A 19,585-nucleotide genomic window follows, 5' to 3' on the forward strand; every position below is an offset into this window, starting at 1 on the left:
AAACCAAGTTTAATCAACATCTTTCCTAGTTCTAAACCAAATGCAACTACACATCTAAATCTAAACAAAGTAAATACCCGATCCCAAACCAATGGAAACAAGTTCTCTAGCTGGTATTGATACTTCATTCGCTCGTTCTGCATGTGTCTTCAGAAACCGAAGGCGATTCTGAGACCGAATCAAGATTTTTATGAGAAGGAGACACCTCCAATGCCCTTAACTCCTCTATCATTTTCAAAACATAGTTCATCTTCGGTCTTTGATCCGGAGTACGTAGCTTGAGTACAAGACAACGCTATCAGCAACAGCACCACCATTTCTTATTTGATGTCTTTATACGTAAAAAGCTCCAAATCGAAAACCTCAGCCGTCCATTCTTCTCTCATGCACGACAGACTGAACCCACCTCGGTAAATCAATAACCCCACTGTAACCCGAGGCAGGAACATCATTCACAAAAAAAATTATCGTATGAATATGAATTAAGCTATCTAATTTATTACGTAGTAATGGCTGCAACATGGTTCTTGGGAATTGGGATATCCCAACCCTTTAGAAAGCATGGAACAAACGGTCCAAGAACTGTGGATAATAATTACAGGGGTGTAGCTGCCACGAGTTTGTGCACACGACAAATATAAAGAGAATGCTTTATTGTGCAATAAACCCCAAATCGCCTGCCAAGAATGGTATTTCAAGCAAGCCGAGGCAGACGGGTTTTATACAATTCTGAACAAATTTTTTGCCTCAATTGTTCTGATACCCCATGGATGGGCCCACTATCTTTGGCCCATCCCCAGCCCAAATGAAAAACAGGCCCACCATCCCCAACCCAAATGGAAGACAGGCCCACCAAGGGCCCAGTTATTCTCCTATAAATACCAAGTTTGAACGTTCAGTTGATTATTCACTATATTGTTTTCAGCAGCGCTCTTAGCTGCTCCCTCCATATATCCTCAGTCACTGACTTGAGCGTCGGAGGGGCTACGCCAGGACACCCTCCTGGCACCTTCTAACGGTCTTCTTCGTGATTTCAGGCTCAGGACAATTTCAAAACCATGCGTCTGTACTAGTGACGCTTGCTGGAATCGGACCCTAAATTTCCCGTGAGTATCACTTGGCGGCCGTATGTGAGAACTTTGAGTTGAGACGTAGAGATGGTAGGCAAGAGAGGAGTAGAAGAGCTACCTCAGCATCATCGCGTCCTGATAGGGGACCCGAACAACCGCATCTTGAGACGAGACATGAACAACCTCGTCAAGAGACAAGAGCTGAGCAGCCCCTTCATGAGACAAGGGTCGAGCAAACCCATCCCAATAAGAATGTGGGGAAGTTGACCCTGGAACAGTTGGGCCAATTTATCACCCGGACAGTGGATGAGGCAGTGAAGAGGAATCAAGAGTCTATGTTTGCAAAAGAGCAGGCCACTCGCCAGGAGCAAGAGGAGAATGTGGAGGGCCACCGGAGCCGGGTTGAAGAAACGCATCCCCTCCAAAGTGGGGAAGTTAGTGAAATAGGGGAGATGTGGAAGGAGATACGGATGTTGAGGCAGCAGGTAAGAAGCCAAGCGCCGGCACCCAAGAGAGGAAGTCCTCAATACAAGAAAAATGGTTTTCCGCAGCACATCATCAACAGCGTGCACTAAAAGCACGCTGCGAATAGTACTTTTAACGGCATGCATTTAAAGCACGCTGCGGAAAGTAATATCCGCAGCGTGTATTTATGTGTGCTGTAAATATTATATACTATTCGTAACGTGCAATAATGTGCGCTGTTAATACCCTATGTATTCACAGCGTGCATTAAAAGCACGCTGCGGAAAGTAATATTATATACTATCCGCAGCGTGCAATAATGTGCGCTGTTAATACACCATGCATTCACGGCGTGCATTAAAAGCACGTTGCGGAAAAAGGTTGCAAATGTTTAAATTAGCGACGGTTTTAAATAAACCGTCGCTAATTTAAAATTTGTGACGGTTTATAAAACTGTCCCAACATTTAAGGACAGCATACGATAAACCGTCGCCGATTTAAATCGGCGACCGTTTAATAAAAAACCGTCGCGTTTAGCGACGGTTTAATAAAACCCGTCGCTAAGAGCAGTAAATCAGCGACGGTTTGACGGAGAACCGTCGCTAATAGTCGCAAATTGTCTATAAATATCCGATTTCCGTTCCAATTTCTTCCACACAACTTCACTAACACTTAAATTTTTTCCTTCTTATACGATTTTAATTTCGATTTAGATAATTTTTTTGTTTCAATTTTTGGTTAATTTTTAAAGTGTTAGTTAAAATAATCTGTCAATTTATCGTAGTTGTATTGTAGTTTTTTAAAATTTATTAAATTATAAAAGTAATTTTTTTTTTATTTTTAAGCAAACTTTAGCGACGGTTTTTAAACTGTCGCGACATGTAGCGACGGGTTTGGAACCGTCGCTAAATTTAAACACCGTCGTTAATTTAGCGACGGATTAGACACCGTCGCTAGTTTAGCGACGGATGTATTCGGTTTAAACGACGCCAAATGTTTTTTCCCTATTAACGGCGTACATTGCACGCTGCGGATAGTAGTATTAACGGCGTACATATGCACGCCGTTGATAATAGTATTAACAGCGAGCACATGTACGCTGCGGATAATCTTGAACTTTCAACAGCTTGGAACTTCGCAGCGTCCAATGTTCGCCGCGGAAAGCGAATTTGCGCGCTGCGAAAAGCCATTTTTGTTGTAATGTCTTTTTCATTGGCCATCTTGGAAGAAGGACTTCCTCCAAATTTCCGACAGTCAAACGTGGGAGAATATGACGGACATACTATCCCTGAAGAACACTTGGGAAGATTTGAGAATGCGGCTCTGTTGCACCAATATTCGGATGGAGTCAGGTGCAGGGTGTTTCTGGACACGTTGGTGAAGTCAGTTCAGCAGTGGTTTAACACCTTGCAGCCCAACTCTATACGTTCTTTTGAGGACTTCTCAGCTGCCTTCTTGCACCGATTTGCTAGCAGCAAGAGGCACCAGAAAAATTATTTGAGCATATTCGTGATGAAACAGCAAGAGAATGAAACTTTGCAAGAATTTGTCTAGCGTTTCAACAGTGCAGCATTGGAAATACCAGCGGCTACCCCTGACATCATGATAAGTGCCTTCACACAAGGACTGAGGGGAGGAGAGTTTTTCAAGTCGCTGGTCAAGAAGCCTCCGTCGAGCTATGATGATCTGTTGGCTTGAGCTGAGAAATATGTAAACTTGGAAGATGCCCAACGGTACAGAAGGATGGAGAACCGGCCCTGAGGAAGTAGAGTTGAGGGAGTGGAAAAAGGAGGAAGGAAGAGGGGTGCGAGGGAAAGAGAGGAGGACAGAACTAGAAGCAGAGGACAATTCTCATCACATGTTCCCCTGGATAGGAGTCGTGATGAGGTGATGGAGGTGAGGGAGCACGCCGGGAGGTGGGAGAAGTCACGAATGGTTCAGTGCAGCGCTAGATTGCCTTCGCGGGACAGACGAGAAAGATCCGCATCCGGGAGTCGACCGAGGTCTCGCCCATCCGCTAGACGTGGTCAAGGCCCTCCATGGATAAATCAAGGGGTTGGGGAGCAGTGTGGGGCCCTTAGCTCCTAATCGTTATTACAATGCAATCTGATTAGAGTTAATTAATTACAGCGGAAAACGAGTTTAAATTTTCTTTACAATGAGCCCAAATCATTTTATTTGAATACTAAAAATAGTATTTAATCTCACGTCATAAACATGCCCACACGAAATCAAAATCTATCATATACAAACAACTCACATTCTCGGGACATGCCCCGGTATATAGATACATATACATATATACTGGGAACAAGACAAAACATAAAACCTCAGCCCAAACTGTGGCTCCCTCCAGAAGTACCCTCTCCGATCTCCTGATATCCTGGAGTACCTGCCATTGTCCACACACAAAGACAACAACAGCCCCCCTTGGGGGTGAGCAAAGCTCCGTATGGAACAACCAATCATATATACCACAGATATCTAAACAATGATATATGGTATGCAATGCATGTATGTCGTGGAGGTATCGGGTCAAATGCCCATCCACTGAGCACATGTCAGAATCAATCGAATCGCTATCAAATCAATGCTCGAGCTGGCACACCGGCCAATATGGGATACTCGTATGATAGCGTCGGCAAAGCGCCATCAAGTCCCAAATCTCATATCCAATCATATGGGGCCACAATTGTCTATGCTTTACGGGTCATATAATACCGGCATAGCGATTGTGTTCACAAACCCCGGAATCCAATCAAATCATATCAGGGTATCCAAGGATCATAGCTCAACGTGCATGTCATGTATCGATGTATGCATAAAATGATGTGTGTTAACAAAACATTTATTTTTTACATCGATATCTCAATCTCAATGTCATGTATGCCACATCAATCAACAAATAAGGCATATAGACACATAATCTCATTCCAATCAATCAAATCAATCCGACATATATCATATAATACAGATACCTGTCGTATGTTACCCGGTCGCAACATACCTCACTTCTTCGTTTCCAGTTGATGTAGCCTGAAGATATTGATATTACACTTTATCTACATCAATAACATACTCATTCCAATCAATAACATACTCCAAAATCATTAATATGAGTTTCAAATATCATTTGAAACTTCAAAAATTCATATCAAATCAAATTCATATCATAATTCAATTTCGACTTCGAATATGAGTTTCTTGTCGGTTATTCTATCACATATCATAAATTCAACTTCAAATACATGCTATTCCAGCACTTTGATATTTAGAGCTACTGGAACTAGAAGAAAATTACCTTAGTCAGAAGCCCTCAACGCGACGATCACAAGTATATAATTTGTTTCGCGTGTAGACAGCGTTTCGAAGTCGATTCGGACGGAAGAAATCGAAATCTCGAACTTAACTCTCGAATTTACTGAAATCAACTGACGGAGGAAAGAAAAGAAGAATGTATGCTTATCCCACCGCCTCTCGCGCTCGGGCGGTAGAATTCTCGCGCCCGAGCGCGAGACATTCTGCCCCCGGCTAACAATTACACCGCGCTCGGGCGGTAGCAAATTACCGCTCGGGCGCGGCACATTCTGCCCGAACATCACTTCTACATGCACTGGCGCTCGGGCGATAATTTTCTACCGCTCGGGCGCCACATGTTCTGTACAACATATTGGTTTTTGTACTATATTGACGTCCGGCTTCTCCACTCGAGCTCTTACAACGTCAATTCATATTCAATATTCATTCTCTCAATTCCATTGTCACGATATACATCAAATACATAATCACATGACAATTTCATAAATTATCGATAATCACACAGGATTTACAATAATACGATACACGGTCCTTACATTTCTCCCCCTCTTAAAAGATTTTGTCCTCGAAATCTTAAACATCTCTATATACATAACATTGGCAACCATACATATGTCACCAGTTATAGTACATATCAAAACTAAAATCAGTAAAAGGATCAGAATACATCGAATACAATGGAACAGATGGATTAGCATCAAATAAATGCGGATATGAATCTCGCATTTTGCTCTCCAATTCCCACGTCGACTCTTCAACACCATGTCGTGTCCATTGCACTCGTACTAGGGGAATCGATTTATTTCTCAATAACTTTTCCTTTCGATCCATAATACGAACAGGTTGTTCGACATAGGAAAGAGAAGGATCCAGTTCAACCTCGTCAGGTGCAAGTACATGTGATGGATCGGGTTCATATTTCCTCAGCATAGAAACATGAAACACATCATGAATAGTAGATAGAGCTGGTGGCAATGCCAATCGATACGCAAGGTCACCAACTCGATCCATAATCTCGTATGGACCAACATAACGAGGAGATAATTTCCCTCGCATGCCAAATCGAATAGTGCCTCTAAAGGGAGATATTTTCAAAAATACTCTGTCACCTTTCTGGAATTCCAAGGGTCGTCTTCGTTTATTCGCATAACTCGTTTGACGATCCTGAGCAGCTTTCATCCGCTGCCTAATCAACTGAACCTTATCGTTCATTTCCTGTATCATTTCAGGTCCAGTCAATTGTCTCTCACCAATCTCATCCCAGGATAACGGTGATCTACATCGTCTCCCATATAGAGCTTCAAACGGTGCCATACCGATACTCGTTTGAAAGCTATTATTATAAGAAAATTCGACCAATGGTAAGGCATCTTGTCATCCCATTCTGAAGTCCATCACAATCGCACGCAACATATCCTCTAGAGTCTGAATCATACGCTCGGTCTGGCCATCAGTTTGAGGATGATAAGCAGTACTCATAGCCAAACGCGTACCCATCGCTTCCTGAAAACTACCCCAGAATTTAGAAGCAAATCTGGGATCACGATCAGATACAATCGAGACTGGCACACCGTGCAGTCTCACAACATTCTCAATGTATAAACGGGCCATTCTCTTATAAGGATAAGTCCGTTCATACGGAATAAAATGCGCAGATTTCGAAAGCCGATCAATAATCACCCAAATAGCATCACAGCCCTTGGGCGAACGAGGTAAATAAGTCACAAAATCCATAGCGATATGTTCCCAATTCCATTTCGGGATTTTAAGACTATGGAGCAATCCTCCCGGTTTCATTCTCTCGGCTTTTACTTGCTGGCAGACAAGACATTTCGAAATAAACTCAGCAATGTCCTTCTTCATACGTTTCCACCAGAATTGAGGTCTCAATGTCAAATACATCTTCCGACCTCCAGGGTGAATACTGTATTTGCTACAATGTGCTTCACGAAGAAAAGCAGATTTCAAATCAGAATCATTAGGGACTACCAGCCGACCATTAAGTCGTAAAGAACCATCAGAAGAAATCTGGAATCCAGATTGATGTCCTGCCGATACCAGTTCTTTCGACTTTTGGATCTGAGCATCGCTTCGTTGGGCCTTTCGTATCTTCAATATCAAATTCGGCTCAATTTGCAATGCTGAGACAGTAACAGAATTCCAACTCGAGTGAAAAGTCCAGCCAGAAGTACAAATATCCTCATGTACCTTGGCGACACAAACAGAAGTTAAAACAGAATCATAAACTTTCCGACTAAGGGCATCCGTAGTAACATTCACCGATCCAGGGTGATATTGAATCTCACAATCAAAGTCCTTCAAGAGATCCATCCACCTGCGTTGCCTCATATTCAAATCAGATTGAGAAAAGAGATATTTCAGACTCTTATGGTCCGAATATATAACAAACTTTTCTCCGTACAAATAATGGCGCCAAATTTTCAGAGCAAACACAATGGCGGCCAATTCGAGATCATGAACAGGATAACGTATTTCATGAGATTTCAATTGACGAGATGCATAAGCAACCACTTTTCCATGTTGCATCAAAACACAGCCCAAACCTTTACCAGACGCATCTGTACATACCACAAATCCTCTGGTACCTGAGGGAATAGTAAGCACAGGTGCTGTGGTCAATCTCGTCTTCAATTCAAGAAAACTAGCTTCACATTTATCTGACCAAATGAATCGCTGATTCTTCTGTGTCAGTTGAGTAATAGGTTTAGCTATTTTCGAAAATCCTTCAATAAAACGACGATAATATCCAGCCAAACCCATGAAGCTACGGATCTCAGGAACATTCGTAGGTCTCGGCCAATTCAATACAGCTTCGACCCTAGCAGGATCAACAGATATGCCATGTCTTGAAATGACGTGGCCCAAAAATACCACTCTGTCCATCCAAAATTCACATTTGGACAATTTGGCATATAAATGACTAGTACGAAGAGTTTGAAGTACCAGTCTCAAATGTTCAGCATGCTCCTTTTTCGATTTCGAATATACAAGAATATCATCGATAAATACAATAACGAATCGGTCCAGATAATCTCGGAAGACACGATTCATTAAGTCCATAAAAATAGCAGGAGCATTCGTAAGACCGAAAGACATAACCAGAAATTCATAGTGGCCATATCTCGTACGAAAAGCAGTTTTGGGCACATCTTCGTCTCGAACTCGTACTTGATGATACCCAGAACGAAGATCAATCTTCGAGTATACAGAAGTATCTTGAAGCTGATCAAACAAATCATCAATACGAGGAAGTGGGTACTTGTTTTTCACAGTAGCCCGATTCAATTGCCTATAATCAATACACATTCGCATCGTACCATCTTTCTTTCGAACAAATAAAACTGGAGCTCCCCAAGGTGATACACTCGGTCGAATATATCCCTTATCGAGAAGATCCTGTAATTGTTCTTTCAATTATTTCAATTCCAATGGTGCCATGCGATAAGGAGCTTTCGAAATAGGCGCAATCCCCGGCACAAGATCAATACTAAACTCAACTTCTCGATGAGGAGGAAAATCAGGAATCTCATCGGGAAATACATCTGGGAATTCTTTCGCAACAGGAATCTCAGATAAAGAAGACTCCTTCTTCGAAATATCAATAGCGTAGATAAGATAACCTTCATCTCCGCTAGTCAACACTCGGGATATTTCCAAGGAAGATACCAATGGAATTTTGGCTTGGGAACCCTTGCCATAAAAATTCCACTTGGGTCCATCAATCGGTCGAAATCGAACCACTCCATGACAACAATCAACAGTAGCTCGATTCGTCATCAGGATATCCATGCCAACAATACAATCAAAGTCGTGCATTGGGAGGACAATCAAATTCAATAACATCACATTATCCTCATATATTAATACACAATTATGCACAACTTTTTCAGACAAAATAATCTTCCCTGCTGGCGTGGCTATCGACAAAGTGTCATACAACGGGGTACACTCAATATCGTGAGATGCAACAAATGCATGAGATATGAATGAATGAGATGCTCTTGTATCAAATAAAACACGTGCAGGATAATCGCAAAGCGTGCAAATACCTGCAATCACGCCTCCAGGAGCTTCTCTCGCCTGATCCTCAGTCATGGCATACACTCTCACTTGAGGAGGAACTTGGGTACTCTGACCACCCGGTCCTCGATATCGTGGGACACTCGACTGCTGAAATGATGGAACAGGAACAGTAGGTCTCGTCATACCAGGGCCACCTCTAAATCCTGGCTGGGGTTGAGCAGAAGTCATACCCCTGTTCGGACATACTCGAGAGAAATGGCCTTCCTGCCCACATTGATAACAAGTACCAAACATACCTCGACACTGCTCGATAGTATGTTTACCCCCACAATGGCTACAATAGGGTGCAATCACAGGACTCCCTCGCTGTGATCCACTAGAGCTCGAAGAAGACGAAGAAACAGAACCAGTCTTCTTGAACTTCTTACCTCTCGTCCGCAAAGTAGGCTGCTGAGCTGACACCGGAGGTGGAGGAGTATACTGTGGACCTCCTCTCCTAAGTCCAGCCTCGGCTGCCTTGGCTCGTTCAACTGCCTCTGCGTAGCTGGTAGGCAATCCAGAAACAACATAAGTATATAAAGCAGGATGTAATCCATTTACAAACCTGTTATATTTTGCCCTCGCATTCCCAGCTACGTGAGGTGCATACTTCAGTAAAGTAGAAAACTTCGAAGCATACTCTGCAACAGACATCGTTCCCTGCTGCAGATTATTAAATTCATTCTCCTGTGCAGTATAATAAGATGGAGGAGAATACTGCTCCAAAAACTGGGCCTTGAAGACATCCCATGTGACTTCAATCCCGGCTTCCTTCAGTCCAATCTCAGCGGCTTCCCACCAAGATTTAGCTCGGTCTTTCAGCTGATACAAAGCAAGTTTCAGTCTCCGAGCCTTAGAATACTCAACAATATTAAACAGGTGCTCGATATCCTTTAGCCAGGCCTCAGCTCTTTCAGCACTCTCAGTGCCAAAGAACCTCGGTGGTTTCGGATCCTGGAATCGAGCCATCACTACATCCATGGACAATCCTTCAAATTGCCCAACAATCCTCTCAGTACTGCTACTCGCAGTTTCATTTGTGGGATCCATCTACAAATCAAAAGATGAATATCACAATTTCATAATCTCATCATCTCATATCATCAATCTCATCAGATACTTACTCGAATCAAATCAAGTAGGAGCAAGTAATACAAATAATTCAAACACAAGCGCACAATTCGTTTGTGCCTATTCAAGTGTACACAAAACTCAATCGAGCATTCCCAGCTATGCTCTGATACCACTCTGTGTGGGGCCCTTAGCTCCTAATCGTTATTACAATGCAATCTGATTAGGGTTAATTAATTACAGCGGAAAACGAATTTAAATTTTCTTTACAATGAGCCCAAATCATTTTATTTGAATACTAAAAATAGTATTTAATCTCACGTCATAAACATGCCCACACGAAATCAAAATCTATCATATACAAACAACTCACATTCTCGGGACATGTCCATGTACATAGATACATATACATATCTACTGGGAACAAGACAAAACATAAAACCTCAGCCCAAACTGTGGCTCCCTCCAGAAGTACCCTCTCCGGTCTCCTGATATCCTGGAGTACCTGCCATTGTCCACACACAAAGACAACAACAGCCCCCCTTGGGGGTGAGCAAAGCTCCGTATGGAACAACCAATCATATATACCACAGATATCTAAACAATGATATATGGTATGCAATGCATGTATGTCGTGGAGGTATCGGGTCAAATGCCCATCCACTGAGCACATGTCAGAATCAATCGAATCGCTATCAAATCAATGCTCGAGCTGGCACACCGGCCAATATGGGATACTCGTATGATAGCGTCGGCAAAGCGCCATCAAGTCCCAAATCTCATATCCAATCATATGGGGCCACAATTGTCTATGCTTTACGGGTCATATAATACCGGCATAGCGATTGTGTTCACAAACCCCGGAATCCAATCAAATCATATCAGGGTATCCAAGGATCATAGCTCAATGTGCATGTCATGTATCGATGTATGCATAAAATGATGTGTGTTAACAAAACATTTATTTTATACATCGATATCTCAATCTCAATGTCATGTATGCCACATCAATCAACAAATAAGGCATATAGACACATAATCTCATTCCAATCAATCAAATCAATCTGACATATATCATATAATACAGATACATGTCGTATGTTACCCGGTCGCAACATACCTCACTTCTTCGTTTCCAGTTGATGTAGCCTGAAGATATTGATATTACATTTTATCTACATCAATAACATACTCATTCCAATCAATAACATACTCCAAAATCATTAATATGAGTTTCAAATATCATTTGAAACTTCAAAAATTCATATCATAATTCAATTCCGACTTCGAATATGAGTTTCTTGTCGGTTATTCTATCACATATCATAAATTCAACTTCAAATACATTCTATTCCAGCACTTTGATATTTAGAGCTGCTGGAACTAGAAGAAAATTACCTTAGTCAGAAGCCCTCAACGCGACGATCACAAGTATATAATTTGTTTCGCGTGTAGACAGCGTTTCGAAGTCGATTCGGACGGAAGAAATCGAAATCTCGAACTTAACTCTCGAATTTACTGAAATCAACTGACGGAGGAAAGAAAAGAAGAATGTATGCTTATCCCACCGCCTCTCGCGCTCGGGCGGTAGAATTCTCGTGCCCGAGCGCGAGACATTCTGCCCCCGGCTAACAATTACACCGCGCTCGGGCGGTAGCAAATTACCGCTCGGGCGCGGCACATTCTGCCCGAACATCACTTCTACATGCACTGGCGCTCGGGCGATAATTTTCTACCGCTCGGGCGCCACATGTTCTGTACAACATATTGGTTTTTGTACTATATTGGCGTCCGGCTTCTCCACTCGAGCTCTTACAACGTCAATTCATATTCAATATTCATTCTCTCAATTCCATTGTCACGATATACATCAAATACATAATCACATGACAATTTCATAAATTATCGATAATCACACAGGATTTACAATAATACGATACACGGTCCTTACAAGCAGAGAGGGGAAGGTCGAGGTCAAGATGTCCTTCAGGAGCCCGTCGAACCGAAGAGGAGAACGAATGATGATAACCACTCTACGAGAGGAATGATTCATATGATCTCGGGCGGTGCTACTGATGGAGACTCTGGGCGAGCTCGGAAAGCACATGGGAGAAGGTTGGAGAACTTTGAGATATCTAGGGGTGCAGACTTACCACAAGACCCCGTCATCAGCTTTGGGCCGGAAGACTCCGAGGCGTTGTGACTCCACATAACGATGCATTGATGGTGACGGCAACCATTGCAAATTATGATGTGGCAAGGATATTTATTGATAATGGAAGCTCCATGAACGTCTTGTTCAAGAGCACGTTGGATCAAATGAAGGTGGAAGGATTTGAGTTTGAGCCGGTCTCCACCCCGCTATATGGGCTTGCAGGACACGCCATCCCGTCTTTGGGTAAGATTGTGCTTCCCCTATCCTTAGGGACTGATCCTCGGCGGGTAACAAAAATGATAGCGTTCACCGTGGTGGATACCCTTTCAGCGTATAATGGAATTCTAGGACGGCCAGCTCTGAAGGATTTCAGAGCCGTAGCTTCCATTTATCATCAGAAGCTTAAGTTTCCTGTGGGAAAAGGAGTTGGAGTCTTGTACGGGGACCAAAAAGTCGCACGTCGGTGTTATGAAGGGGTAGTGAGGGAGGAGGGAAAAAGAGCGCGTGTGGAGCTTAACATGATTAGGAAAGGAAGAAGTTGGTAACTTTGTCATGTGGAGGTACAGGAGGAGCAGAGATAAAAGTTGGAGAATGCGCCGGGCAAGGCTCTAAAGAGGCTCGGGAACGCTTACCACCTTAGATAATATTAATCTTGACTTGAATTTTGCTGTATTTCATTTCTGAATTTGTCCTGTGTAATCGGTTGTTATTCAATAAAGCCAAATTCTTATATTAAGTTCGTGGATGTTGTTGTATTATGAGGATGATATGATTTAAATTTTTCTGCTAAGGCATCGCCTAGTAGAGGAGCAGAGTGTAGGAGAAAAATTAAATCTTCCTACTAAGGCTGTGCCTAGTAGAGGAGCAGAGTTAAGAAGAAGAGAAAAAAATTTATTTTCCTACTAAGGCATCGCCTAGTAGAGGAACAGACTTTGGAATAAGAGAAAAAAATTTATTTTCCTACTTAGGCTGTGCCTAGTAAAGGAGCAGAGTTAGGGCGGGGAGAAATTTTTATTTTCCTACTAAGGCATCGCCTAGTAGAGGAACAGAGTTTGGAAGAAGAGAAAAAAATTTATTTTCCTACTTAGGCTGTGCCTAGTAGAGGAGCAGAGTTAGGGCGGAGAGAAATTTTTATTTTCCTACTTAGGCTGTGCCTAGTAGAGGAGCAGAGTTGGGGCGGAGAGAAATTTAATTTTCCTACTAAGGCTATGCCTGGTAGAGGAGCAGAGTGCAGGAGAAAAATTAAAATTTTCTACTAAGGCATCCCTTAGTAGATGAGCAGAGTGCAGGAGAAAACTTAAATCTTCCTACTAAGGCTGTGCCTAGTAGAGGAGCAGAGTTGAGAAGAAGAGAAAAAATTTTTATTTTCCTGCTGAGACATCACCTAGCAGAGGAGCAGAGTTGAGAAGAAGAGAAAAAAAATTTACTTTCCTGCTGAGGCATCACCTAGCAGAGGAGTTAGAGGGTGAGGGTGTTAAATTTTCAATTTCCTGCTAAAGTATCACCTAGCAGAGGAGTTCGTACCCCGTCGATTTTATTCACCCTAGTGGTTTAAAGGCATCAAAGATAAATTCAAAAGAAGCAGTGAATGAAAACGCAAAATACTCAATACGACAGAAAGCTAGTTCGTACATGCCAAAAGTGCGCAAAAGGAAATAACCAAATGTAAACATCACAAAAGTTGCATAATACTACGGAAAGTAAGGCAGGGCACAAAATAACAGAATATGGCCCGTAGGCATACAATGTCTGCAGAAATAAAAAATAACAAAAGTAAAGGAGCTCGGTCTAAGAATCGGGGGGGAGACTCGCTACGAAAGTCTCAATGTCGTTGAAGTCAATAGGGGCGCCAGGCGGAGGATCGCCCTGAGCCTTGAAGAGGCCGAGTGCACCCTCGAAACCCACCTCCAGAAAATGTCAAGCTTTAGGAACGCAGATATCATTGAACTCCTCAGACTCGAGAAATTATTCCTTGAATGCAGAGGCTTCGGAAGCGTGTTGAGCCTTAGCGTCCTTGAGGTTCTACGGATTTGTGCTGTTTCAACTCGAGCATTCTTTAACTCTCCTTTCAGCCTCTGGCTCTCCTTCGCGTGGTCCTCTGTCCGTCGCTGGTGCTCCTGTTTCTCTTTCAGAAGCTCATCATCTCGAGCTTGGAGCTCCTTAGCATGTATCACCTTCATCTCGTCAATAGTAACTTGAAGCTGTTCGCGAAGAGCCTTGCCCTCGCGTAAGTCTTGGCAGGCAGTAGATCGAGTGGCGTTAGCACGCTCAACCAACTCCCCTATGTACATCATTCCCTGAATAAATAGACAAGAGTGAAAAGATGACAAAAAATATCATACATGTATTGGACATCAATCTAGAGACTAGAAGGAGAAATATACCTCAGTGATGCTGCTGCATGTCCGGCGAGTGAGTTCAGACCACCCCAGTGAATTCATGAACGCTGCATCCGCATCAGAAGGAATCTGATACATTATCTTGTGAGCCAGGTGAGTCGGACCCCGCCCCACGATGGCCGAATCCGAGGTGTATAAAGGATGTACCTCCGATTCAGGGGGGGACCCTCATCTGACCCGAACCCTTCTGGAGAAGAGACCGATACGACTGAGATCTCAGAAATCTTGCGCTTACCGTGCGGTGGGACTGACGGGCTAGGATCAGTGGACGCCTTCTTCTTACCAGGCGGAGGAGGTGGAGAGGAGGCTCGCTTTGGGGCGGAGGAGGAAGAGCATGCCTTCTTCTTCGCAGTAGTAGAGGATATAGCAGGTCTCTTCGCAGTGGTGAAGCAAGAACCTGTTTCCTTCTTCTCAGCAGCATTAAAATCTCCCTTTGTGCCCGTCGTGACTGCTGGAACGACTGACTTCTGGGGGGCAGAAGATGAACTCCCAGCTTTCTTTTTCGCAATCTCGCGAAGTAATGCGGCATTCATGATTCTAGCACCTGCAAATAAAAACAATGAACCGAATGAGAATATCGTCAAAAAGAACAATAAGCGAAAGAGAGACAGAAAGGGTGAAAAGATGAGAATATCTACTCGCGTCCTCCTTCAGTTTAATTTTCGCGGGACTTAACCCGGCATGGCACGGGAGATCTTCAGATAGAAGTTGGGGAATGCTAAAGCATCGATCTCCTAGCACACTCATTATTTCCAGATACTCCTTATCCTTCTTATAACCCTTGGAAAGTTCAGGCTTGGAAAAAGTGGGATACCAATCGGTATAACAAGTCAATTCTTCGGGTGGCTGGATGAAGAAGAAGTATTTTTTCCAGTCCTTGACATGACTGGGAGCCCCCTCGAAAAGCTTATGGTTAGACCGAGAAGTCACATAAAATGGTATTTCTTTTGATCTGGACAGAACTAAAAAGTAGGAGAAAGTGGTGCAATTCAAAGGGAGGTCTAGGACCTGGAATAGCACAGCGAAACAGCTTATCAAGCGAAGAGCATTGGGAGTGAGCAGACCTAGATGCACCTGATAGTACTTGCTCAATTCTTGGAAGAAATCGCACAAGGGAAAACGAAGACCAGCATCAAGGTGGTGCTGAAAGAAGGTGTAGCAGCCCTTAGGGGCTAAGTAAGGTCGGTCCTTAGAGGTAGGAATGATGATTTGGTGGGAGGGAGGAATGTACCACAAAGTTCTAAGTTTTGACTCGCTACCAGGAGGGATGTGGGATGACAAATGACCGTACCATAAGTTGTCTGCTTCAGATATGTTCATTTGTTGGGTCACGTGACGAACTTCCTTACCAGGACGATTGTGGGTGACGACTTCCTCCTCATGAGAATCAAGAGTGAAGTTAGGATCAACTAGGGAAATCCTACTCTGGCTAGACTCACTAGATTCACTAGACACACTAGACCTCTCGGAACCACTCGAGGAACTAGACTCGGAATCGGAAGAAGACATAAGTGTTATGGATAATCAAACAGCAAAAGGAGAGAACTGACCCGGAAGAGACGTGAAAGAATACTCAAAAAACCGCAAGGATGAGCCGGTGATGAGCACAAGTGTGATGCACGCTCGTGCGGGGCGGGGGCGCGCCGGGCGAGCGTGGCTGTCGGGGCGCTCAGGCGAGCGTGGCACGGCGCTGGGCGAGCGTGGGCGCTCGGCGTCGGGCGAGCCTGAAATGGCGCTCGGGTGGGGGGGGCGCTGGGCGAGCTGGGGCTGGGCAAGCGTGGGCGCTCGGCGTCAGGCGAGCCTGGAGTGGCGCTCGGGAGAGCAGGCACTTGGGCGGGGTGGGCGCTGGGCGAGCGTGTGCGCTCGGCGTCGGGCGAGCCTGGAGTGGCGCTTGGGCGAGCGGGCGGTGGGGCACTGGGCGAGTGTGGGTGCTCGGCGTCTGGCAGGCGTACGGGGGCGAGGCGCGCACGGCGGGGGCGAGCGCTCGTGCGGGGCGAGGGCGCGCCGGGCGAGCGTCTAGCAGGCGTGTAGGGGCGAGGCGAGCAGGAGATGGCGAGGCGAAGGCTCGGTTGGACGAGTAGGTGCGCGCGGTGAGGGCTCGGCTGAGCGAGTAGGCGCGCATGGCTACGGTTCGTCTGGGCAAGTGGGTGCGCACGGCAGGGGCGAAACTAGGGTGGAGTATGGGAGAGTTAATCAATGAATGAATTGCAGAGAAAAAATTATGTAGGGGATAAGTGAAATTGAAATAAGAAGGCGACTGCTATTTATAGGGGAGATCAGACCAAATCTTACCATTCAGGACAAGATTGCGATTTGATTCGATATCTTTCCTTTCAGAGCAGGATTGAAATAAGAAGGCGACTGCTATTTATAGTGGCGAAACACGGTATGCCTTCATTGCTGATAAATCGAGGACAACCCAATTAATCGAACTTTGAACCTACGATTCAGTTCGACTCGGAGGGGGAGGCTGGTGATACCCCATGGATGGGCCCACTACCCTTGGCCCATCTCCAGCCCAAATGGAAGACAGGCCCACCATCCCCAGCCCAAATGGAAGACAGACCCACCAAGGGCCCAGGTATTCTCCTATAAATATCAGGTTTGAACGTTCAGTTGATTATTCACTATATTGTTTTCAGCAGCGCCCTTAGCTGCTCCCCCTATATATCCTCAGTCACTGACTTGAGCGTCGGAGGGGCTATGCCAGGACACCCTCCTGGCCCTTTTCTAACGGTCTTCTTCGTGATTTCTGGCTCAGGACAATTTCAAAACCCTGCATCTGTACTAGTGACGCTTGCTGGAATCGGACCCTAAATTTCTCGTGAGTATCATGTTCCATCCGGGGCCAAATTAAACAGCAGTCGTTTTCAAGAACAAGGCAAGATTCAGCTATCAAGGGTACCAGACAAGGCCACAATGCCCAATAGCGTGGAACACCAACCTTAGAATATGCCATGAAGAAAGAACAAAAATAGCTAAACAACATAAACCAAGACAACTAACCCCTCAAATCAATTTTTTTAATATTTTCCTACAGAAAAATGCCTACTGTTCAGGCTAACAATAGGATAATTTGGAAACATTTTGAGTACAAAGCATATAGAGACTGAAACGTAACAGTGTAGCAATTATCAGTTATCTTGTACAGCCAATTTCAAGAACGCGAGAGCGAATGAAAAATATATAATATCAAACAGCGTTATCACCCGTAGGTATCAAGATCATGATTTTATAGTACTAATAGCCTAACTAGTATGTTAAGAATGGAACTTGGACCTAACTCAACCCCAAAAGCTAGCGCAAGGGGGAGATTGTCCAAGCCCATATATACTACTCTCAGGTTATTTATCCAATCGATGTGGGACAATTAACACACTCCTCTCACTCCCAAGAATGAATATTTGGAGTGTGGAGTTTACAAATGACCCAATTATGTGCAGAACGGGTGGCATAATTATAGGCAGTCCAACACATAACGGTGGAACCCGGGCTCTGATACCATGTCAAGAATGGAACTTGGACCTAACTCAACCCCAAAAGCTAGCTCAAGAGGGGAGGATTGTCCAAGCCCATATATACTACTCTCAGATTATTTATCCAACCGATGTGGGACAATTAACATAGTATGATCAACTCGCAAGGTACAAAAATATTTTCTTCAGTCTCCAACAAGTTTGAAGAGATAATCATCATCTTCCTCTAATTGACTGAAAGCAAAGCGGGTTTAAATCCAACCAACATAGCTAAATTGCATTTTCACCAACTCAGGCAAGTTACATCATAATATTCATACAAATTTTTCACCAAAATTTATTATAAGCCAGCATATTCAAAATTGTATGAGAGGTTGACAAAATTTACCATGGAGAAGCCAAAACAAGTTTCCATTGGGCATGTATTCATAAACAAGCAACTTCTCATCCCTAGCAAAATAGTAGGCCTTCAAGCTCACCATATTTGAATGCCTAAGTCTCCCCAGAATCTCCATTCGCGGCTCAAATTCCTTCTTCCCATTCACATTCAAAACTTTCAATCTCGTCACTGCCACCACGTTCCCATCATCCAATTAGCCTTATATGTTTCCCCGAATCCGCCTTTTCCTAGCATTTCGGTTGAAGCCCGCAGTAAATCCTCCAGTTCAAACCTCCTTTCTTCGGCAAAGAATACCATTTTGCCCCTCTCGTTCCCCTGATGTGCGGGATTTGGGTATGGACTCGAGGAGTACAATATTTCCTCCGCCCGCGACCCACTATTATTTCCAGATAATAGTTTTTGGGAATAATTTCGCCAGAAATAGCAGTACAGAAGCAAGGAAACCAATCCCAGAACCAAAACATCGCCGACTATTATGGCTGTTATGGCCAACGAGCTGATCTTGTCAGAAGATTATTCTTAGATTTAGTCGGTGGCCTAGTTTGCATCAGCATTGCTGTTGGAGATGACGCTACCGTCGTCCTTGGGATCAGCGGCGACGCCATTGCCCCGTCGGGGCGGCTTGGGTCGCTGGAGACCACTTTACATTTCTCCAACGGAGGCCCGCAAAGAACGGGGTTATAGAAAACGATGATGCAGAAAAACCGGCCACATAAACGGGAATCTTCCCCGTTAGCCTATTACCGGAAACGTTAAAATCCTGCAGATTCGGCAGGCTCAAACCCGAAATAGGACCCGTGAAGGAGTTTTCTTCCAGCTTCAATGTCAGCAAATGCGTCAACTGGTTTAAAACCAAAGGAACACTGCCCCAAAAATTGTTCTAAGACAGATCGAGGGGATACAGTTTCGTGAGCGAGGCAACTGAAACCGGGAACCTGCCAGAGAACTTGTTGTGAGAAACAAAGAGCAGTTTCACACTGGTGAGGTTTGAGAGATCCGGAATGGGACCCGAGAACCCGTTTTCCTTCAAGCTTAGAACCCGGAGCTGAGGCAAAAAAGTGAGGGAACCCGGAGAGGAGCCGTTGAAGTCGAAATTCTCAAGAACCAAACATGTAACCTGGTTGCGAAGGCATGAAATCCCAACCCAT

At 44.2% G+C, this 19,585-nt stretch overlaps 1 pseudogene; it reads right to left on the reverse strand.

Moving 5' to 3' along the window:
- Nucleotides 1–13,760: 13,760 nt before the first annotated feature.
- On the reverse strand, nucleotides 13,761–19,585 carry LOC142542081 (pollen receptor-like kinase 4; annotated as a pseudogene).

The sequence above is a fragment of the Primulina tabacum genome, chromosome 4 (genome assembly GCF_025594145.1).
Source record: "Primulina tabacum isolate GXHZ01 chromosome 4, ASM2559414v2, whole genome shotgun sequence".
Taxonomy (NCBI): domain Eukaryota; kingdom Viridiplantae; phylum Streptophyta; class Magnoliopsida; order Lamiales; family Gesneriaceae; genus Primulina; species Primulina tabacum.